This window comes from Octopus sinensis, unplaced genomic scaffold, assembly GCF_006345805.1.
Source record: "Octopus sinensis unplaced genomic scaffold, ASM634580v1 Contig17600, whole genome shotgun sequence".
Taxonomy (NCBI): domain Eukaryota; kingdom Metazoa; phylum Mollusca; class Cephalopoda; order Octopoda; family Octopodidae; genus Octopus; species Octopus sinensis.
In genome coordinates this window covers 5,230-30,000 of record NW_021835165.1, presented here as the reverse complement: position 1 = coordinate 30,000, position 24,771 = coordinate 5,230, and the positions used below count along the sequence as shown (strand labels likewise).

The 24,771-nt window shown below is 39.9% G+C and overlaps 1 long non-coding RNA gene across 1 annotated transcript in view; it reads left to right on the top strand.

Annotated features, from left to right (window-relative positions):
* LOC118761808 overlaps nucleotides 1–7,689 on the top strand; it is a 15,371-nt gene extending 7,682 nt beyond the window's left edge. Inside the window, exon 2 of the long non-coding RNA XR_004997652.1 lies at nucleotides 7,211–7,689. This is a non-coding gene — a long non-coding RNA (uncharacterized LOC118761808). The remainder of the gene's footprint in view (nucleotides 1–7,210) is intronic.
* Nucleotides 7,690–24,771: the final 17,082 nt, after the last annotated feature.

The window sequence follows — 24,771 nt, the reverse complement described above, 5'->3', positions numbered from 1 at the left end:
AAAAGGTGGGGGGAGAGCAAAAAAAATTGATCAATAGGGATCGTTATCACAGAAATGTCAATATGAAGTGTAAAGGGGAGAACAGGTGAGGTTTACCCGTGGAAAGAAAAGCCTACGGAAAAGACCACGGTAACCTCGGTCAATGAAGTCACATGTTATATTCTTTTTTTTTTTTTTTGCAAATAAGCAACTCTCTGTATTAATTTTACGGTTCATAGAATCATAGTCAAGGTGGCTTCGTCATTCATACGTGCCATCCTTGCTACATCACCCATCTTTTTTTAAAACATTCACTAGACAAAACTTGCCTCTCTACTCTCACTTTCCCTTCAAGTGATACTTGAAGAAGTTGATGAGAGATTGACCAGAGGGAAGTGTTTGTCTCTAATCCTTTCAGGCGCGTCCACAGATACATTCTTTCGCCATAGCCACAAGTATGATAAAAATAGCTCTCCTTCCCGTTTGAAGGAAGGAGGCGTGACGATATTAACGATAGACTCGGCTGATAAACCGACACGTCCCACACGTGACAGCAGTCGTTCGACATAAGCCCACAGGTCGGAAATTGCTGGACACTGCACGATTGCGTGCAGAGCGGTTTCGTCGCCTCTGCCCGCATCTCGGCAGGTCGGCCCCGTGTTTCTCGAGCCATGCCTATAGAGCTTATCCCGAACGGGTAGCGCTTCTCGGTAGCACCGCCAGGCCAGGGATCTCTGGAAGTTGTCCATAGGTCCCGGGCCGAAAGTCGTTTCAAACAGGCGGGTCAGTATTCCTCGTCGACGCCCAGGTTTGCCCCGAGCTCGTCGTCGTACCTCCCCTCCACTAATCCCCTATAGAATGCTTTGGTTGTGTTGAAGTCACTCAAGGTCGACCCGGGACGGCAGAGTTGCTTGAGAGCAACGCGACACTCGCGGTGCCATTCGCCCTTCCTCGGCTCTTTTTGATCCACGACTGTAGTTCGGTCATGGAGACGAGTTGCGGGAATGCGTGCCTCACAAACGGCGACCACACCTGTTCACCGTCATCTACATAGAGCCGGAGATGTCGCAGTCTCAGCGCGTGTCTGCGCATCATCAACCACGGCATGCCCAGCCCCTCCTTTTAACGGGTGTTGACAGCAAATGGATCGCCTGACCATCGGGACGCATCCTTTCCACAAGAAGCGGAAGAGGATGCGTTCTAGTTTGGTGATGGTAGGGTCGGGACAAGGTACGACGGTCAGGCGGTAGTAGATGATGGACGCGATGTACGCGTTCACCACCTCCGCCCGACCTTTAGGGACAGTTTCCTCTCGGCCCATTGCTGGGCGAGAGTGACCACCCTACTCGTTATCTCGTTCCAGTTCTTCTCCATTTGGAGGTCCGGACCGAACCAGACCCCGAGCAACTCAACCGGGCCGTCTGTCCAGCGTCCCACGACGGAGGTACTGGTGGACGACATGGGCTTGCTTCTCCAGGTGCCGAGCCGCAAGCCCACTGACTTTTCCCGGTTGATTTTTGCTCCTGTCACCGCTTCGTAGTCTTTCAGTGTCTCGCCGCCGACCCGCTCGATGTGCTCGTGGCTTGACACTATGACGGTGACGTCGTCCGCGTATGCAGACACGCTCGTCCCGCATCCCAATTCTCGCGGGATGCCCCTTAGAGTCGCCAGCTTCCGCAGTAGTGGCTCAAGAGTCAATACGTATAGAAGCGCCGAGAGGGGGCATCCCTGACGGACCGAACGTGCAATGTCGAAAGGTCTCGATAGATGTCCATTTACGCGAATTACCGAACGGATGCCTCTGTACAAGGCAGCATCCAGCCGCGGAAGACGGGACCGAAACCCCGCTCTCAGGACTGCCTCCAAGTATCGATGGTCTACCCTATCAAAGGCTTTCGATTGATCCAAGTTGATCAGGGCCCCACCCATGCCAGGTTCGTTAACTACCCTGTCTATGATGTAGCGCATCAGATGGAGGTTGTCATGGATGCTCCGGGCCCGGCACGGCGCACGTTTGTGCGTTGTCGACCAGTTTCTCGATGACAAGCGCCAACCTCTTGGCTAACACCTTTGTCAAAATTTTCAGGTCTGCATTGAGCAGCGTGATTGGTCTAAAGTTATCTATAATGTTTCCCTTGTTGGATCTTTCTTCAGCAGAGTTACAGCTCCTCGACTCACAAAACCGGGTATGCTCCCGTTTTGCTGCCAGTTGCAGTATACCGCTGCCAAGACGTCTCCAAACAAGTCTGGCATACAATTGTAAAACTCGTAGGGTAGACCATCCAAACCCGGTGATTTGTCCCTCGAGCATTCTGCTATCGCTTCCTGCACTTCCGCCGCCGTGATGGCACCTTCGCAGCAACCTGCTTTCTTGTCGAGAGTCGTGGCAGGCTATGTAGTAGGCACTGAAGTCTACCCTACGTTCTTGCCCTCCACTCGTCCCGAACAGTCGGGCAAAATGCTGCTGAAAGGCCTCACCATTTTTTACTTGGCTCGAGCAATTCGCGCCCCTGTTCATCTACCAGTGACCGAATGGTGGCTTTGTTGCCCTGTTGCGCCTCTGCCACCCGGGCCTCTCTCGCGGCTCCAACACCTCTCGTTCCTTAGAGCACGCATCCTAGCTCTGACAGCACATCCTTCGTGTTTGGCGTTGAAGTGTTGGTCGAGGGCCAACCTCGCCGCCAAAACGTCGGATGCGATGCCGCTTCTAATTGCCTCTTCTAGCTTCTTAACTAGCTCACCCTCTACTCTATTTCTATCTATGGCTAGTGCTTTGCTGTACCTAATCGCTTCTGCTTTTACTGCTGCTCTTGAGGGCAAACCACCATTTGTTGTTGATGATGGCTCCCGTCAAAGCCCTCTTTACTAGTGTGCTAATCCGGTCTCTGAAAACTTGTCTGGACGGGAATGAGGCGTTCAGTTTCCAGTACCCAGGACCCTGTCTATGTGCCTTATCTAAGTCTAGCGTACACGTCACCAATTTGTGATCCGTGTAGCTGACTGTGTGGAATTGTGGACATCCTAAGTTATCCTTGTCTACTGTCCTACACAGTATCCTATCTAGATACGATCTCGACGACCCTCTGCGGTTGCTCCATGTCCACGTTGGTGCATTTGGGTGGTCGAGTCGGTACCTGTCAGACAGTTGGAATCGTCTGAACAGGTCTCTGAGGCATTTGCATCCCCTTCTGTTTCTGTCTCTACCCACGTAGTCTACATGCGTGTCCAAGGTAGCATTCCAATCCCCCACTAAGAGTAAAGGACGAGACGTTCCCAAGAATACTTTTAGACGTCGAAAGAAATCCGCCCGACCTGTTAAGGGCGGTGCGTAGACTGATACGAGTCGAAAAGCGCACCCATTGCTGCCGCAACATCCAGAACGATCAGTCTACCCTCCGGGTCTACGAATATCGTCTTGACTTCGAGATCCAGGCTCTTGTGAAAAAGTACCGCGGTGCCACTACCGCCCATCCTCGGCAGACAGGGAGCGAAATAAATGTTAAACTGTCCGCCAAACATGGACTTTAGGGCCCGTGGCTCGTGGAGTCTGGTCTCACTTATGGCTATGATTCCCAATCATGTGACTTGATGTCATTTAGGAGGTATCCTTGTTTCCAAGGAGACCCCAAGCCACGCGCATTCACACAACCAATCTTGACCATGATTCTATTGGGGTGTGTGCTTTAAAAACACACAAATGAAAGTACAGAGAGTTACTTACTTGTGTTGAAAGTTTTGGCTTCCTCGTTCTTTGATGTTTCTTCGAGGAGGTTTTTATATAGTTTTGGGACAGATATTTCTTGGAAACCCCCTACAGCATTTGGAAGAGGGCTTTGAGTTTGTGGTGTTGTGTTTGTGTGATGTGTAGTATTTTGATGTGTTTGGGTGGTGTAGTCGTGGATGATTGCTATTTTTAAAGTCATCTTCACAAATGTTTGTGTATCCTGTGATGTACTCCATTAGTTTGGAGTCTTTTGTGTCTATCGCTGATAGCATTGTTTTTGTGGTGTTGGTGCTTGTTTTGTTGTGTATGGAGTTTTCAGGGTTCAGGTATCTCCCTGCTTTGGTTGCGATTTCTTGTTTGGTTTTTCTTGATCTTTTTCTTTTACCCCCTGTGGCTATTTGCCATTCTGTCGAACTTTCATCGTTAGATGAAAAGTCTGACGAATCAGCAGGGGGCAAGGGTAAAGCGTCTGGGTGTGTTTTTGTGCGGTTGTAGATATTGTTGTGGTGCGCGGGAGGGTGTTGCTGGGGGTTTGTTGTGGTTATTGTCTCTCCTACATCCTTGGTGCTTGTCTTCTTCGTTGTTATTCTTGGTGTTGGAATTGGTTTATTTGTTGTTGGTGGTGATGATTCTGTTCTTGGCGCTGGTGTTGGTGTTGTTTGGTTGGGTTGGCTTGTTCTTTGTTGTTTTTTCTGCATTTCCGCATACAGCTTCTTGACTAGCTGTCCATATTGTGGTGTGGGCAATAATCCTGGCTTTTGTGATTTTTCCAGTGGCTGTTGTTGTTGTTGTAATTTTGCGGCAGATTTGCACTCCTTTTTGAGGTGTGCCTCACTGCCACATGTATAGCATCGTGGCCTTGTATAGCATCGACTACTACATGTATAGCATCGACTACTACGTATAACTTGCGGCCATCCTCAAGATGTACGTGGGTGGGGATTTTATTTATGTCCTCTTGATTTATGTGGAAGAGGAACTCTATTCTCTTTCCCAGCCAGTCCTTGTTTTCCGAAACACCGATATCTAGGATGTTTAAGTCCTCCATTTCGGATGTTAAGGCGGATGTTATCCACAGTGTTGTAGTCACTTGGGGGACACCACTGATAATGACTTTCGTCACCTTCTGGCCGAGGTAACTCGGTGTCAACGTTAGTTCATCAGAATGAAGGGTTATCGTTGAGAATTTCTTCGCCAACTCTTCACTCTGAAAAACCACCTGTACGTGTGCGAACTTGTTCGCCCAAGTCACACAATCCTTGTATCCCCAGATGGGCGTGCACTTTTCGACTTTGTCTGTGCTTGCCTTTTCTGGACTTTTAGTTTTTTTATTTGTGATTTTATATACAATTGTCTTTTTTTTCTCCTCATTCAGTATGTGTTGAGGTATGTGTAAGAGTAATTTTTCCGTTTTCATTTGTAATAAGGTTTCTGCAATCTTTAATCTGTTGTGTAGTAAACGAAACTTTTGTTACCTTTTCTTTTATCGCCTCGGCGAAGTTTGTTGTTGTTTTGTTATTGTTGTTACTGCCGGTGGTGTTGGTGTTGATGGCAGGGGTGTGGGTTGTAGGTTTGTGGTTGCTGATTACGCAACTAGCAAGGGGTGGAAAATTGCCTGCGTAATTTAGTCCTGCATTAGCGCAAATTTCGACATTTCGTTTGCTTGTCGTTATTTTTTCACTTGTTGGTGATGGAGTGAGCAGTGGTTGAAGGGAATTGTTGTTGTCGTCGTCGTTGTTGTTGTTGTTGTTGTTATTGTCGTTCTTGGTGACGGCGGTGGTGTTAGTAGTATTAGTAGCATTGACGGCACGGTCTTTGGTGGCGGTGATGGTGATGTTGGTATTGTTATTGGTGGCGATGTCTTTAGTAGGGATAGCAGTTTTAGTAGCAGATTCTGCCATGGTGTTGGTGGTGGTGGACTCACTGATGGTGTTGACGGTGCTTGGCCTTGCGACCTTTGTTTTGTATTTGTTGCTGTTGTCAGGTTCAGCGTATGCTAACAGAGCATCCTGTTTTTCTGTTTCTGCGTCACGCTTGACTTGCACCTCAGCCTCGTGGTGACCAGTGGCCATTTTGGAAATAAAATGGCTAAATGAAACCACGAAGGCTATGAGAATTTTAGATAGATAGATGGATAGATAGATAGATAGATAGATAGATAGATAGATAGATAGATAGATAGATAGATAGATAGATAGATAGATAGATAGATAGATAGATAGATAGGTATACATGTATATTAGTTTGGGTATATCTATGGAAATAACGGCATAAAGGCACTTGAATACACACTACGAGGTTTTTACCCGAATTATACTCAATATATATATGTATATATATGTGTGTGTGTGTGTGTATTTATGCATACATGTATGTATAGAAGCAATTATCAGGAGAAGCAAATTAAACACACCAAATATATTAAATATATTAAGCACATCAAATACATATATCTGATGTAACTAATTTGCTTATCCCCATAATTACTTCTAAACCCGCTCAACCTGATCCGTCTTATAAGCTTTCTTTACCTTGAGGAATCGATCTCATGTAAAGATATCGGAATCTATGTTTGAATCGTTTGAGCACTTCTAAGTGTCCGCTATGTGGAGAATATCTGGATCACATCTGTGTACCACACACACACAGGCGCGCGCGCGAGCACACACGTACACATACACGAAGAAGGGTGGTGGCTTTCGCAATTGCACGTCAAAAATGGCTCCGTTGTCGTGGCTAATGCTTGATGCACGGAACATCACGGTTGATTGTTTGTTTGTGTGTGTGTGTGTGTGTGTGTGTATGTGCGTAGATCAGGCTTGCGCAATGTTTCTGTCTCTTCAATATAGTCTATTCACAAGATGTGGTCAAACTGAATGTAAAATTGGAAGCATTTTCTCGTGATACTCAACCATCCGGCGGCCGATCCGCATACGTTATGTATACGCATATTAATTATGGCAGAGACGTTTGCACACCGGGCGAAATGCGTAGCCGTAATTCGTCTGCCGTTACGTTTGAGTTCAAATTACGCCGACTTTGCCTTTCATCCATTCAGGGTCGATAAATAAAGTACCAGTTACGCACTAGGGTCAATGTAATCGACTTAATCCCTTTGCCTGTCCTTGTTTGTCCTCTCTGTGTTTAGCCCCTTGTGGGTAGTAAAGAAATAGGTATTCCGTTTATCTTTACGTTCTGAGTTCAAATTCTGCCAAGGTCGACTTTGCCTTTCATCCTTTCGGGGTCGATAAATAAAGTACCAGTTACGCACTAGGGTCGATGTAATCGACTTAATCCCTTTGTCTGTCCTTGTTTGTCCTCTCTGTGTTTAGCCCCTTGTGGGCAATAAAGAAATATATTTTACGCTGAATATATATTGTTGTTTTGTTTTTTTCAGCCTATATATTGTATGACTTGGTAGGTATATATCCCATATGCCAGTGTACATTAAATGAGTAGAGGATTTGACATCCGTAATGATCTGAGTTTTATTTATTTTTGTTTCAGGTTCCTATCGGACTCTAGGATTCAGCTCAAACTATCATAGACGAGTGTCCACCAATTGTTCCAGTCCACACTGACCATTAGGTAGCAACAGTGGTCTCTCTTCGGCACCCACCAGCCTGTTCAATCCGCCACAGATATGGCTTCTCCACATATAACTCACCAAGCCACACTTATAAGGCCGCCACTTATCCGATTCTACAACATACATCAGCCTAGCATATATGCCTCTCCCTCGCGTACATCTCGTAGACGTCCCAACACTATCGACACAGACGTAGCGCACAATCGGCTGCTCCTATGCAACAGAAATGAGCGCCCACCAGTCATCACAAATAGGCACAATCGTGAGTCCCAAAATCAGAATATGGAAAATGGCAATGGACCACGAGTCATATACGCCCCGATAAATGGATCTGCTCAAAGCAGCAATGAAATCATCGTTGACAACGACGCTGAAGAAATAAACTTCAGCAACATTGGCCCATGTATTCAACTTTCCTTACCAGCTCAGGTCGCAAGAGACGGCAGTATTCCTCGTAAAGCTCGGATAAGGATAACATATGAATAATACAAATGACCTACCTCGTCGTACTGAGTAATACCGAAGATTACAACACATTTCAAGACAATGGACAATATATTATAACCGAATCAGTAAGGCAGTAGTTCCGTTTATCGAAGAAATTGAATACGCGACCATCATATAACTTCGCAACTTCACTAATGTTCCTTAATGTTAAACTTATCATATTCATGGTTCAGTTTACCATTTGGTTAGTGCCTACATCAACGATCCCATATGTGTGTGTGTTGGTATTATGTATGTATATATGTATGTATGTATGTATGTATGTATGTATGTATGTATGTATGTATGTATGTATGTATGTATGTATGTATGTATGTATATATGTATGTATATATATATATGTATGTATGCATGCATTTATGTATGGCTATATATCTATATACACATATACTTACATATACATATATATATAGACACACACACATATATATATATAATAATTGTCTATATATAATAATATGTATGTATGTATGTATGTATGTATGTATATATGTATGTATGTATATATGTATATATATGTATGTATGTATGCATGCATTTATGTATGGCTATATATCTATATACACATATACTTACATATACATATATATATATATATATATATATATATATATACAGATACACACACAACACACACACACACACACATATATATATATATATATATAATATATATATATATATATAATAATTGTCTATATATAATAATATATATTCATATATAGATACATCAAACATGTTTATGCATTTTCATATAACAATATATGTACACAAACATATATACGTACATATATATGTATGAATGTGTGTGTGTGTGTGTGTGTGTGTGTGTGTGTGTGTGTGTGGTGTGTGCCTGTGTGAACAGAAAAACCCACACTGTTTCTCTCACTTTCTTACGTTCGTATACACGTTTTCCTTTTTCTATCTAAGTTTCTGAAAAAGAGCTTCGCCTCGAAATGTCAAAGATACTTGTATTTTCTACTTTCTCATTGAGCGTAAAACTAATAATTATATCTTGTTTTCACTTTTCCGTATTTTCTCGTCTTTAATTTTGGATCTCTGTAGACATGTGTATACATACGTACATATAAATAGAAACACAGACACACAGACATATAGACTAAATATATATATGCAATGACATTTCCTGGCTCGGAGCCAACATATGGTGCTATAGAAATGTGAATACAACCAACGCTCAAGTCGAAAATATCTTGGTTCGGCCAGAACTGCCTTCAAGCGGCACCTGTACAACCACTGGTCCTTTTTCAGGATTCCGGAAAGACGATTCATCACGTCCCTGGCAAGCACGTGTGACGCCTTCAAGATGAAGGGGCCCCATACGATATCAATTGGAGGTTCATAGAGCAGACGGAATTCTGTATCAACTGGAGCGGACGCTGCAAGCTTTGCGTAGCTGAGTGAGCAACAGTCCTCAAAGAATCTCTGGAACAAGAGTTATTGAACTCCAGACATGAGATTTATATTCACTGCCTCAATTTCAAAAGCTATCTATTACAAGCATGTGATTCTTCAATCATCGATTAGATCCGAGATTGTACTTACAAGCTAGAATCACCCTAAGGGCAGAGTTCCCCGTTCGTCATTTTAGCCCATTTACACCGCTAGCTGAACTGGTCTAAAGGAGATAACTCGTCCTCACCGACCCGGATTATATATTTTTTGTTTACTAAGTGACATTAACAGAATTCTACCTCCACAGTTTGAATAGCTATATGGCCTTCGCTATTAGAATCTGGCGAGTTGTCCATAAAGCTATCCGCTTTATGTACGCGAAACCATTGGTCACTCTGTGACTGGACATAAATTTAATGCATACAAATATGTGTGTATGTGTGTATGTACAATATATATATTTCTTTATTACCCACAAGGGGCTAAACATAGAGGGGACAAACAAGGACAGACATAGGTATTAAGTCGATTACATCGAATCCAGTGTGTAACTGGTACTTAATTTATCGACCCCGAAAGGATGAAAGGCAAAGTCGACCTCGGCGGAATTTGAACTCACAACGTAACAGCAGACGAAATACCACTAAGCATTTCGCCCGGCGTGCTAACGTTTCTGCCAGCTCGCCCTCATATACATATAATTACGTACAGATGTACAAATTTACATATTAAGAAGAGAAGTTAGTCAAAATTTGGACAAAACTATTTATTGAGCGCTTTCTTCCCCTTCAAATATTCATGAAATGTGGGCTGTTCAAAAATTTTTCGTCATTTGTTCTATTGGGTTTTCAAAAATTGTGGTTTTGTAAACCGTTATGTGAGATGTTCTTGGTTATTTTGAATCTATATATGCGTATAGAGTATTCTTCAACGAACCATACCATTAAGCCACGATAGTGGGTGAATATATTGTTTTAGTTACTCGAGAACAATTTTAAGTTTCATTACCTATTCAGTTTTCATCCAAATTGAATGCGATTTTTGAGCAATGATGGTCTAATCTTCAGCTACATTTTGAGAACAAATAATTGAAGTTTGGTTCGTGAAAAAAGAGTTAGGTCAAAATATAGGTGTTCAAATATGAGGGAGTATGGCGAAAACTTGACTTTGAATTAAAATAGCTCAGTTCTATTAAAAGGTAAATATAGATTAATAGGGTCTAAAAGAATGTACTCATTGAGAAAAACCTTTTGGTGAAAAACTCATTAAAATTGATGGCTAACTAAAAAGGAATGTGGATTTAAGGAACGATAAAGATGATAATTAATCCCCAAAATCTCAGCTAAGAAAATCATTCAATAGTTTGGCTGAAATGAAAGTGCTCTACGAGATAAATCGTATGGCAAAAACCTCAACAAATATTAGCTACAAGAGATTTAAAAATAGTAATTTTCTAAATATTAGTTACATAAAAGTGGTGTGGCTTTAAGTGACAAATAAAAAGGTATTCAATTTAACAAATGAAAATATTTTCATTTTAAAATAGTTTGAGTTATAAAAGATGGCTTGTGATCTTATAGATTGCTTAGCATAATGGTACAAAGCGCTTAACCAGAGTTTGAGAGACATGGGTGCGATTCTCTGTAGTGACTTGCTGGCCGCTTTTTTTTCCCCATTTTCTAATGGCAAGTAACCTATTTTCTAAGATGTTTACACAATTATTTTGCGTTCGGGATTTACGTCAGATGAAAAAGTTCTAAATTAATCTTATGGTGAAAATCATGTCAAAAATATTTGCTACAGAAAATGTTTTGCGGCTTTAAGTGTTGAAAGACAGGTGATAAATTTAGGAAATCAAAATATTTTTGTCTTTTAAGAGAAAAATATTATTATTTGAACTCAAACGAGGGAACTCACCGAGACGAATATTTTGGAGAAAGCGCTGCTAAAAATATTAAGCGTAAAAATAGGGTTTTTTTTGCAATTTTATATTCACTTGTATTACTATGTTTATGTATTAAACTATGTATAAACCACTTTATAATAAAAATTGTTTTAAAATGTATTTATTTGTAACAGGTATGTGGTTATTATCATTTGTTATTTTTAGATGCAAACAAAATTTTGAAGTTTGAAAAAATTTTTTGTTTAAAAAATATTTACAATAGTATCGTTTTTTCCATTACAAAGGTAAATATAATTAATTATGATAATAGAAGCAATCCCTTGAAAATAATGGACTAAAAGGAAATATGCAGGCGCAGAATCCTAGAATATTCTTAAATATTGAACCTGGAACAGTACAAAATGATCTTTAATTAAACCTGGAAATGTACAGAACAAAAAAAAAAATTTTAATTACTGCTGAATAAATTTTGAAATTGTTCATTACAGTACAGTTTATTTTTTGCTTTTTAAAAATATCCTTATTGCAATTTTTTAAAATTTAGAATTTTTTTAAATTTAAAAATGACATTGTTTTAAGCTAAAACATTACCGTCTTATTTTTAATATTATTTTATCTTTTAAAATTTTTTCTTAAGAAAACTCATTATCTAAAAATTCTGAACCACAGATATTGTGTTATAAGTTCAAACTTATGTAGAATATAGGTAATTCAAAAGAGTTTAAAAAATCCTTTTTACGAAATAAAAGAATTAATTTTGTTAAACTTTGCATTATCAGAAAACTATTTTCTATTTTACGGAGATGTACTCGCATAGCAAGTAATTTGATCTGAGATCGTGTGCTGAAACGAAAACAATTGCAGCGTGGAAGGTGTTTATAAGCCATTTAAGAAACACACAAAAGCCGTTCGATTCACTTCAACATTTAAGTTTAATTTGTCAAAATATTTTCGTCGTTAAAATCCGCGACCTGTTCACTGACAAAAATCCGTGCTGCATTATTTTCTATTTACAGTTAGAAAAATATTTAGAAAAATATTTAGAAAAATGAAAGCTAATGAACATATTGAATGCAAAATGTCGAAATAAATCTAGTTTTTATTGTTTTTTTTAATCTTAGTGGTATTAATTTTCAATTTTGCTTAAATTTGCTTATGTGATTTCTAAATATATGAATCTGTAATGTCAAATTTTTGATATGGTAACTTGCTGACAGTTAGTCTTTTCACCAAGATTGAAAATAAATAGATTTTGATTTAAACTTTTAAAACTTTTATACTTTAAAAAATAAAACATCAAAGGGTATTTATTACCATTTGTAATTTCAGTAGCAATATTTTGAGTTTATTTATTTCTTGTCCTCTACTTTCCCAGGCTTGTTATGTAATTTTTCAGGTACAATAATTAAGAATATTCTAGAATTTTGCGCCTGCATTTTTCATTCTAGTATGAGATTTTTGGAGGCTTGATTAGAGAAGGAAGAAGAAAACTGAAAAAGGATTAAAGATATTTTCTTGAATGGTTTATTTCATGACAGGTCAAAAGAGCTCAAACTTGTCAATTGCAGTTTACAGTTGTTTTAGCCATATATATATATATATATATATATATATATATATGTTCTGTATATGCGTGTGTATATATATATATACACACACACACACATACACACACATATATATATATATATATATATATATATTATTCAAAGAAATTCCAACTCTGTGTTTTATATTTTATTTATATTCTTTATAATGGATGGAAGCACTCCGTCGGTTACGACGACGAGGGTTCCGGTTGATCCGATCAACGGAACAGCCTGCTCGTGAAATTAACGTGTAAGTGGCTGAGCACTCCACAGACACGTGCACCCTTAACGTAGTTCTCGGGGATATTCAGCGTGACACAGAGAGTGACAAGGCCGGCCCTTTGAAATACAGGTACAACAGAAACAGGAAGTAAGAGTGAGAGAAAGTTGTGATGAAAGAGTACAGCAGGGTTCACCACCATCCCCTGCCGGAGCCTCGTGGAGCTTTAGGTGTTTTCGCTCAATAAACACTCACAACGCCCGGTCTGGGAATCGAAACCGCGATCCTATGACCGCGAGTCCGCTGCCCTAACCACTGGGCCATTGCGCCTCCACTCTTTATAATATTAATGTAGAATATAGAATATATAGTATAAATAATATATATATAGTAAAATGAAATGAAGTATTGATTGTCTTATTGAATAGATGAAACATTGAATATGAAATATTAAGGGACTAGTTTACTTTCTTGCATTATAGCAGTCTTGAAGGTCCCAGCTTGTGACAGGAGTGTTTCAACTGTATATATATATACACTCTTCCCAAGAAATCTTGAAATAAAACTGAATAATGACATACATCCATACATATACTAGAACTCCTTTCAACTTATTAGACTTCCAGTGGGCATAGACAAAGCCATAGCTCACCTGACTTCATCGTGGGCCACCATCTTGAAATTAAACACAAAGAGTGACTGTATTATCACTGATAGAATGCAGTATCGCAAAGGAATATTCCAAGGGGACGGCTTCTCTGTGACGTTCGTTTATACTTTCTGTAAATCCCCTAGTCATTGATGTTAAGGACGCCTGAAGGATATCTCACTGGTTCACAAGGAAACAGGAATACCAAAATTACATGCTGTTTCTTTGTGGATGACTTGAAACATTATGCAGAGAATATGCACGAGATGAAAACAAGCTTTGACTTAGTTACAACATTCTTAAAGGATGTAGAGTTAGAGTTTGGTCGGGATAAATGTTATATGATTGGGAAAAGAGGGAAAACTGTAAACCAGACTAGCAACATCTCCATCAATGACTTGACTGTTTACCCTATATTTTATGAGTAATATTATATGTAATTAGGGGTGGATGAAAATATATCTTACAATGGCACCTGTAACAAAACACGTATTACTGAAGAATATTAAAAATATAAATGCGCCCTTTTAAAGCCTAGCCAGCTTCATGGGCCCGGTTTCCCGGTTTCTATGGCGTATGTGTTCCCAAGCTGGATGGAACGCCAGTCCATCACAGCGTTACTCATTTTTGCCAGCTGAGTGGACTGGAGCAACGTGAAATGAAGTGTTTTGCTCAAGAACACAACACGTCTCCCGGTCCAGGAATGGAAAGCACAATCTTACGATCATGATGCTGACACCTTAACCACTAAGCCACGCACCTCCACACTAAAGAATATTACAGCCGAATAACGAAAAGTTGGAGGACGGAACTCCGCATTCAATAAATCAGCAGCGCGCAATGTTTCTAATGCCAGTACTCATACCAACATTTGGGTTGATTAATTGGATGCCTGATGACATCTGAGCCATTGATGTGAAAACCCGGAAAATACTAACAAGCACTCATAATTTCCTCATAAACAGTGACGTAGACAGCCTCTGCATAAAACGAAAACAAAGCGGTAGAGGGTTAACGTTGCACTAAATGCCTTTGAATGTTGTAGCATATTCCTTCGGCAACATCTTTAACCGCCAAGTGTCCAAGTGCATCACTTTACGTCATAAGACTTCGAAGGCAGCTCCTTGAGCAACATTACTTGTCTCATAAATTCAAAATCATACCCAAAGTAGTTGCACAACTCTACCGCAACGTATTATCAGATAAAAGGATGAGCATATATGAACTCATGTATATGTTAGTAGAAACCCCCGAGATGATAGTAACATTGATCACGAAAGCAGTCTATCATGGACCAATAACCGATTACTACTTCTCATTTTGAAGGGTATGCGTTTGCAATCCAGAAACAGGAAATATCAGCCAAGTACCTGATGTACAAATGCACAAAAGCGATAGAGATGCTGGAAAAGCAGTAAAATGTGACAACCGATGCAGACTTTATGGTGTTAACACCTGTTTTTCTTTAGCATATTTACTTTAATTCTCACTCTTAGCTAGTTTCTCACTTTTCCGAAGCCAGTTTCTCACTTCTTGGAAGCCAGTCTCTCGCTTCTGATTTCCACAACTGTACGCAATTTTTCTTCTCTATCTCAAATCCTTATATCAGGTCTGTTGTGTGATTTACTTTCGCTTCGTGTCTTACTTTCCCGTCCATCGATAAAATGAAATACCAGCCAAGTATTCGGGTTGATGATATCGAATAACATATTTCAAGAAACTTCAGGCCTTGCGCTTATGCTGCAAACAGTTACTAATATTCTTTTCTACTTTAGGCACAAGGCCCGAAATTTTGGAGGAGGAGGCCCGGTCGATTATATCGACCCCAGTATACAACTGGTACTTAATTTATCGACCCCGAAAGGATGAAAGGCAAAGTCGACCTCGATGGAATTTGAACTTAAAAACTAAAGACAGACGAAATACTGCTAAGCATTTCGCTCGGCGGGCTAACGTTTCTTGTTTCTTTACGGCCCACAAGGGGCTACACACAGAGGGGACAAACAAGGACAGACAAACGGATAAAGACGATTATATTGACCCCAGAACGTAACTGGTACTTATTAAGTCGACCCCGGAAGGACGAAAGGTAAAGTCGACCTCGGCGGAATGTGAACTTAGAACCTAAAGACAGACGAAATACTGCTAAGCATTTCGCCCGGCGTGCTAACGTTTCTTGTTTCTTTACTGCCTAGAAGGGCTACACACAGAAGGGACAAACACGGACAGACAAACGGATTAAGTCGATTATATCGACCCCAGTGTGTAACTGGTACTTATTTAGTTGACCCCGAAAGAATGAAAGGCAAATTCGACCTCGGCGGAATTTGAACTCAGAACGTAATGGCAGAAGAAACACCGCAAAGCATTTCGCTCGGCGTGCTAACGTTTCTGCCATCTCGCTACCTTAAACAATGACTGATATTACTGTATTGGCAGTAACGTTTGAGAACCAAACAAAATGTCACGCAGTGTTTAGCTACGACACTTTACGTTGTGAGTTCAAATTCCGTTAAGTTCAAATTTTACCTTTCTTGCCTTCAGGAGTTAATAAATAAAGGTTTTTCTTAGGCAACATTGATGGCGTGGAGAAGAGAGACTTACATGCATACTCAATTGCTAATCCCTCACTAATTATACATAACTCAGGCCTGCGAATACAGATCAACAAAATCAACCCTTAAGAACCGGAGATGTAGACTACTCCTTGATCAGTTGTTGAGATGTTCTGGCAGTTGGTTTGTCTTTTGTTACTTTTTAATTATTTTGTTTCACGTCATTGTCAGGAAGTACAAGCAGAATTCATGTCTTTTTGAAGAAACGCTGCGACTACTGCATGGGAAAGAAGATTGTCAGATCGAAGATTTGGTCTGAATGTTTGCAGCTGAGTAGTTCTACTAAAAACACCAGCAGGACAGGCGTTGGTATTAATACGAGCAACGTACGATGTATACCAACAAGGCGGCGAGCTGGCAGAATCGTAACACGCCGGGCGAAATGCTTAGCGGTATTTCGCCTGTCGTTACGTTCTGAGGTAAAATTCTGCCGAGGTCGACTTTCCCTTTCATCCTTTCGTGGTTGATAAATTAAGTACCAGTTACGCAATGGGGTCGATATAATCGACTTAATCCGTTTGTCTGTCCTTGTTTGTCCCCTCTGTGTTTAGCCCCTTGTGGGTAATAAAGAAATAGGTATTTCGCCTGTCGTTATGTTCTGAGGTCAAATTCTGCCGAGGTCGACTTTGCCTTTCATCCTTTCGGGGTTGATAAATTAAGTACCAGTTACGCACTGGGGTCGATATAATCGACTTAATCCGTTTGTCTGTCCTTGTTTGTCCTCTCTGTGTTTAGCCCCTTGTGGGTAGTAAAGCAAGAGGTATACCAACAAAACTTCAGCAACTGTCTATCCGTCGAACTTTCACAGTTTCTGTTTACCAAATTTCTTTCACGAGGCTTGGATTGACCCGAGGATGCGACATAAAAAGAAAGAATACTCCAGTTACGACGCAGTAGAATCGAACCTCAGCCATCGTGATAACAATGCGATTTCCTTAGCTACGTGACCATGACTGTTTCCAGTTTATACAATGGTTTATACTGTGATACTATGAGGACAAGTGGCTAACGGTTAGAGTGTTCGGCTTGTTATCGAAGACTGCGGGGGGTTCATTTACTGGACTTCAGTAGTGTTGTATTTTTGAGTAAAGAATTTCATTTCAAGTTTCCTCGGTCCAGCTGTGTGCTGGTGCAGCTCCTTCACTCTCCACCTATCACATCCTGGATTTGTCGCTAGGTCAAGAGGCAAGGGACCCAAGACGATGTCTATTTCTACCTCTGTCTGCATAAGCTCCTAAAACAATTAGCAAAAGTATAGTACATGTTATCATGCTACTCATCTCGTGAGTGGCATCTGTCTGTCTCCTGCTTTTCTGTATCCTGTATACTATAAGGTTGTCCCAAAAGTTCGTAGAAGGTCTTGGAAAATAATGGTCTTTATTTTGAGAAATAATTTTTGTTGTTTTTGTTAGTACTTGGCGAGTAAAAATTCAATTTTCGCAAGTGTTTACGAACTTTTGGGACAACCTAATATGAAGTATCCTGGGTTTATTTTATTCTCCTTAATGTCCTGTGTGTAGATAGTGATATCATATAATACTCAGTTCTTTGTTATGTTAGGTAGAAATTCCATGCTTGATATAGACTTAAATGGAAAAAACCTGTTGATCTACGGTAACAGGAAATGATAAAGGAGGCATCTATAAAAAAGTCCAGTTAATATATCAGCCCATGTACCTGAGATCCAAGGAGGATCCTATGAATATTTGATGGGCACTCTCCTATAAAAAGAACGTCCAAAAATACTCTCAAGTCCCTTTGAACTCTGAGGGGAGGCGTCCCCCGGGAACCCTAAGAAATCTCAGAGGTCCTGGGAGAAGGTACTTCTATATGATCTATCGACGTTTTAGAAACAACAGCAAAATCTCACTCGAATAACGATCTATCGACGTAGAGAAAAAAAAAGACACATTCGCCAATGAAGCCCCTGATATGTAAAGAGATGGAAGGGTCACGTCTAGGCTGGAATGTCACATCTAGGCTGGAGGAGCCTATGAATATTTGATAGTCACTCCTCTATAAAAAGAGCGACAAAAAAAAACTCTCAAGCCCCTTTGAACTCTGAGGGGAGGCGTCCCCGGCAACCCTAAGAAATCTCAAAGGTCCTAGGAGAAGGTACTTCTATATGTTCTATTGACCTTTTAGAAACAACAGCGAAATCTCACTCGAATCACGATCTATCGACTTAGAGAAAAAAAGACACATTCGCTAATGTAGCCCCTGATATGTAAAGAAATGGAAGGGTCACGTCTAGGCTGGAATGTCTGTGATAGCATGGTTCTACTTAATCAAAGATGACCTGATGCTAAAAACTAGCAAACCACTGAAAAACCTCTTTAGGCACCTTCCTTTAACAAGAGCTAACGCAGGAAAAGAAAGGGTTACTGATCGGTCGCTCAACTTGTTAGACGTAGCAGCTAAATCTCCCTCAAATCCAACACTAACATCTTAAAGTGGTATGGACAAATTTATTTTAGAAAACGAGATGTACTTAATTTCATCTCAACACCTTTCATTTCCTTTTCGTAGTTCTGCGATGATGACCGGACGTATTATCTCCCTTGAATCTTCTAACCAGTAACGGTAGTCATGATTGAGATGACGTAATAATTAGATATTTTCAAATTTTAGAAAATGTCGAGGCTTCTTAAATCTATTATTTAAGATTTTCGTGTAATTTACTTCATTGAAAATATTTCTTTACTGGTAATAAAAAGAAAACCGTAATAAAATTTCTGCCCCGGTTCATGTATATTCATTCATAACATTCTTTTTGTTGATTGCTTGACCTATGTTAATAACACTTTAGTTTACTAAACGCTCCCTTTGTCGGTTTCTAAGAAGGATAGACTCTGTTTGTTCAATATACGCTCCAGTTTGCCATTGTAAGTGAGCGTGCCGGATTTGGCTTTATAGTGGCTTACACTTCCGATTCATGGATTCTATATTAGTGTCTCGACTGGGATTCTGAGCACAAATTTTGCACTTTCGATATATATGCTCTCTTATCAACAAAACAAAGGAAAACAAAAGCAGAAGCGTGTTTCGAAGTCAAAATGTAAAAAGAAAGATAGAGAAAGAAAAAAAAAAGATAGAAATAAAGAAAGAAAGTGAAAGAGCGGGAGAAAGAGAGAAAAGGAAAAAAGTGTTAACACTGTATGAAATCTAGAAGAATCAATAACAGAGATTTAGGAAAAAATATGACATTCATTCCCTTGTCAGTCTATATGTAAAGACTTCAATTAAATTTTGAAGAAATTTCAGAGAAATAACACAGAGGAGATATACAATGTTTTGGGTTTGCTGTGGTAAAAACACTCGACCAATACCCCGTGAGTTTTATTTCTTCTTTCTTTATCTAAAATTTATATATTTAAAAAAAAATTTTTCTGATATCAATCATTCGTCTGCGACCAAGCAGGGGCAGCATTTTTGAGGGATTTTTAAAGTTGATTACATCGATCACGGTAACTTGTCTAGTACTAACCCTTCCCACTAAATTACTGGCTTATTGATCACAATAGAAATCCTTATTATTATTATTATTATTATTATTATTATTATTATTATTATTATTATTATTACTACTACTACTACTGCTACTACTACTACTACTACTACTACTACTACTACTACTACTACTACTACTACTACTATTATTATTATTATTATTATTATTATTTTATTATTATCGTTGTTGTTAAGGCAGAATCGTTAGCACACCGAGTGAAATGTTTCAATCATTTGACTGCGGCCATGCTGGAGCACCGCCTTTAGTCGAGCAAATCGACCCCGGGACTTATTCTTTGTAAGTCCAGTACTTATTCTATCGGTCTCTTTTGCCGAACCGCTAAGTGACTGGGACGTAAACACACCAGCATCGGTTGTCAAAGCAATGCTAGGGGGACAAACACAGACACACAAATATACACACACATATATACATATATATATACATATATACGACAGGCTTCTTTCAGTTTCCGTCTACCAAATCCACTCACAAGGCATTGGTCGGTCCGGGGCTATAGCAGAAGACACTTGCCCAAGATGCCACGCAGTGGGGACTGAACCCGAAACCGGAACCATGTGGTTGGTTAGCAAGCTACTTACCACACAGCCACTCCTGCGCCTAATGAAATCATTATCATCATTATTATTATTATTATTGACAAAATCGGTAGAGCGTCAGATAAACTACTTCGTGGTGTTTGTTCTGGCTCTTTAACTTCTCCTTTCAAATCCTACTTATACGGTCAACTTTGTTGGACCAGTATAATAAATTACATTGACCTCAGTGTTCAAGTGGTACTTATTTTATCAAACCCCGATAAGATGAAAGGCATAGTCAACTTCGGCGGCATTTAAAATCATAGCCTACGCACAGAGAAATAATAATAACAACAAAAATAATAATAATAATAATAATAATAATAATAATAATGATGATGATGATGATGATGATGATGATGATGATGATGATGATGATGATGACGACGACGACGACGACGACGACGACGACGACGACGATGATGATGATGATGATGATGATGATGATGATGATGATGATGATGGTGATGATGATTGATAATAATAATAATAATAATAATAATAATAATAATAATAATAATAATAATAACTACCAGGAACTACCAGGCCAACATATTAAAGAACGGCAGTAGCCCAATATGTCGTGTACGCCAACAACAAAATGAAACCATTGATCATGTTGTCTCCAAGTGCAGTCTTCTTGTGCCAACAGTGTATCTCAACAGGCATGATAGAGCTGCACAACATATTCACTGGGTGATTTTCAAAAGCCAGGACTTGCCCCATAATAAAAACTAGTCGGAACACAAACCACCTCCAGTGCTTGAAAATGACCCCCATATCACTCTGGAACGTCACTATTCACACTGACAGAAAGATAGATGCAAATAGGCCAGACATCATATTGAAAGACTTCAGACAAAGAACATGCCTCCTCATTGATATGACTGTCCTAATCAATATAAACGTATCTGTCAAGACCTACCAAAAACTGAGCAAATATAAATATCTTCATATAGAAATTAGCAAAACATGGAACCTGAAGACTAAAACAATACCTGTTGTCATATGTGCCCTGGGAATGATAGTAAAAGGGGCTGATTGCTACCTAGCTCAGATACCAGGAAACCCCAAAATGGCAGAATTTCAAAAGATAGTATTCATGGGAACTGCCCATATCCTACGCAAAATACTTTCTATGTAATTTCAAGTTTTAAAACAAACATAATGTTCTTATGGTTTCTCTAGAACAACGCTATGTACAAAACCAAATATATAGCACCCTAGGCATAACACCAACATGAACTTCCAACTTGTCTCTTGAGGTCTCTGGGTGAGACCTGGAGCCAACTTGTACAAATGTAAAGCAAAAGTCAAACATAAAATAATAGCAATAATAATAACGATGATGATGATATAATAATAATAAAATAATAATAATAATAATAATAATAATATAATAATAATACTAATAATAATAATAGAAGAGAAGAAGAAGAAGAAGAAGAAGAAGAAGAAGAAGAAGAAGAAAAAGAAGAAGAAGAAGAAGAAGAAATGCTCTGATGCAGTACCAGGCAGTGGCTATGCCCTGATGCAGTACCTGGCAGTGGCTCTCATGGCTTCTGATCTTAACTGATTGGAAGTGTTATCATGTACATTGTTTTGTCTTGGTATAAAAGACGGCCTACAGCGAATATTCTGCTCAATACCACAGATTTACTTGTCAGTTGTTTGATCTTAACCAGTTGAGCATGTCCCTTAGTGGCTGACGATATGTGCTTCTCTGATCACGAGCAGTAGTAGTGGAGAGTATCATAGGCATGTGTTGAAAAGAATTCTGTGGGGTTCCGATAATTCATCTCTGGGAACAAGGATATTTCGTTCAACATCCTTAAACAACCCTTATTCAAGAACCTTTTGAGCGGTATACGCTACTCGACCAGAAGAAAATTCTAACTGGGTCCCACCTGGAAGGTCATGTGCTATTTATCTTGATATGAGGTCACAATGTCGCTCCCATATGGTTGTGATGCATGTGCCTGGTGTACCCTTATCAGATGGGCAGTCATGATGGGTATACTGGGCTTTGTATATTTTACTTTGATGGCATGCACTGCGCTCTCACTCAATAATAATATAATGTAACCAGTCAGTGGCTCTCATGGCTTCTGATCTTAACTGATTGGAAGTGTATCATGTACATTGTTTGTTGTCTTAAAATAAAAGATGGGCTACAGCAAATATTCTGCTCAATACCACAGATTTGCTTGTCAGTTGTTTGATCTTAACCAGTTGAGCATGTCCCTTAGTGGCTGACGGTATGTGCATCTCTGATCACGAGCAGAAGTAGTGGGGGGGAGCATCATAGCCATGTGTTGAGAGGGATTCTTTGGGGTTTGAATAATTCACCTCTGGAAACATGGGTGTTCTTTCAACATCCTTAAACAACCCTTATTCAGGAACCTTTTGAGCGGGATGGGGTACTCAACCTGAAGAAATTTAACTGGGGCCCCACCTGCAAGGTCATGTTGCTGTTTATCTTGATAATGAGTCACCATGTCGCGCACATATGGTTGTGATGCATGTTGCCTGTGTACCTTTATCAGACGGGGGTAGTCATGATGGGTATATTGGGCTTCGTATATTTTAACCCAGTGTCACTTTGATGGCATGCACTGCTCTCTCACTCAATGATAATAATAAATGCCCTGATGCAGTACCAGGCAGTGGCTCTCATGGCTTCTGATCTTAACTGATTGGAAGTGTTATCATGTACATGTTTTGTCTTGGTATAAAAGATGGGCTACAGCAAATATTCTGCTCAATACCACAGATTTGCTTGTCAGTGTTTGATCTTAACCAGTGGAGCATGTCCCTTAGTGGCTGACGATATGTGCATCTCTGATCACGAGCAGAAGTAGTGGGGGAGCATCATAGCCATGTGTTGAAAGGGATTCTTTGGGGTTTGAATAGTTCACCTCTGGAAACATGGGTGGTTCTTTCAACATCCTTAACCCTTATTCAGGGACCGTTTGAGCGGGATGGCTACTCAACCTGAAGAAAATTCTAAGTGGGCCCCACCTGCAAGGTCATGTGCTGTTTATCTTGATATGAGATCACCATGTCGCGCACATATGGTTGTGATGCATGTGCCTGGTGTACCTTTATCAGACGGGTAGTCATGATGGGTATATTGGGCTTCGTATATTTTACCCCAGTGTCACTTTGATGGCATGAACTGCTCTCTCACTCAATAATAATAGTAATAATAACTACAACAACAACAACAATAATAATTATAATTATAATAATTCTAATAATAATAAATACCCTGATGCAGTACCAGGCAGTGGCTCTCATAGCCTCTGATCTTAGCTGATTGGAAGTGTTATCATGTACATTGTTTTGTCTTGGTATAAAAGATGGGCTACAGCAACTATTCTGCTCAATATCACAGATTTGCTTTGTCAGTTGCTTAACTTTAACCAGTTAACCATGTCCCTTAGTGGCTTCTCTGATCATTTGTTCTGGTTATTGAAGTTCTAACAGCAAACTCTGCCAAGGTCGAATTTACCATTCAACCTTCCGGAATGGCTATAATAAAGTGCTAGGTCTGTTTATGCGACTACACATTTCGCCAGGTTTGGGGCCCTCAGTCTATGTTAGACTGTGTTAGAAATTCCTGCTGACATATAAGGTTAGAAATTGTTAATGGTGAGTCTGAGATGTATATAGTGTGTGAGTTGGTAGCCATAATTTCTAGGAATGGGTTGGGTTATGTGTACTGTGTTAGTTAACGATTTTGTGTCTACCTTAGAAAATTCCTTCATAGAACCACGAGCGAGGAAAGGAAGACACAAGACATGATTGGTCATCTCTCAAGAGTTTTTATTCAAACAAAGAAGGAGCGGCATGTTAAGGCTGTCTCAAAATTAGATAAGTGCAGAACTGAAACTGTTATTGAGAAGCTGGTAAATAGCCACCGGAGACAATCCAAATAACATAATAACGGCAGCTCAAAAGAGCAATGGCTACATAAGGACAACAGTTTTGATAAAGCGGAAACACAAGAGTTCATCAGCTCTTATGCTCTCATCAGACCCCATATTAGCATACGTGACACCATTTGTGTACAGAAATGCAAAAAGGATGACAGTGATAGATGCTCCCCTGGCTCTCCTGTGCCCCACAAGGGACCATACTTGAAATCAAAACTATAACTGAGAGACCTGCCATAAAGAAGACATCAGCACTGCTAGCCCTACTACCACCAATGTCAACATCCCAAAAAGACGAATGAGCAAAAAAAGGGCTAAAAGTAAATAAAAAGAAAACAGGGTGATGACAGAAGTAAAACTGAGGACAAAAACAAACGCAAGTCCCCAAGTAAAACGAAAAAAGTTAGCCAATACACAAGTGTGTCTATTCTTTCTGTGCGGTAACTGCTGACATGGAGATAACGGTGCAAATAACTATGCCACATGCAAAACAAAAAGCAAAAACTCTTCCCCACCCCAAGACGAAGGA